Consider the following 334-nt stretch of genomic DNA (forward strand, 5'->3'; position numbering starts at 1 on the left):
GGAAAGAGAAAGCTCTGGACGTTGGCCCCTAAGGTCACCTCTCTTTCCAGACAGAGGTTCCCATGGGGGCTGGAGTAGGATCTTAGACACTAGGACATGGAGACAGAGGGAGGGGGTCTAGAGACCCAGTGTCCAATTGTGCCGGGGTGACAAATAAGGTCGTCCCCCACCGCATCTCCTGGGGTCAGCCCCTGTAAGATGGGGGAACAAAGGCAGGAACCAGCAGTTAGCGTAATGGCTGTGTTGCTGGACTCCCATGTAGCCGACCACAGTTCGTGTCCCGGACCCGGTGGCTTAAAACTCACGTCGGGCGCGTGTGCGTGCGTGCCCAAGA

General features: G+C 58.1%; 1 protein-coding gene across 1 annotated transcript in view; it reads right to left on the reverse strand.

The window, feature by feature from the left end:
- CRTC1 (CREB regulated transcription coactivator 1) overlaps window positions 1–334 on the reverse strand; it is a 52,353-nt gene that overhangs the window by 6,752 nt on the left and 45,267 nt on the right. The gene's annotated exons all lie outside the window — the stretch shown is intronic.

The sequence above is a fragment of the Tupaia chinensis genome, unplaced genomic scaffold (assembly GCF_000334495.1).
Source record: "Tupaia chinensis unplaced genomic scaffold, TupChi_1.0 Scaffold000201_1, whole genome shotgun sequence".
In the NCBI taxonomy this organism is placed as follows: domain Eukaryota; kingdom Metazoa; phylum Chordata; class Mammalia; order Scandentia; family Tupaiidae; genus Tupaia; species Tupaia belangeri.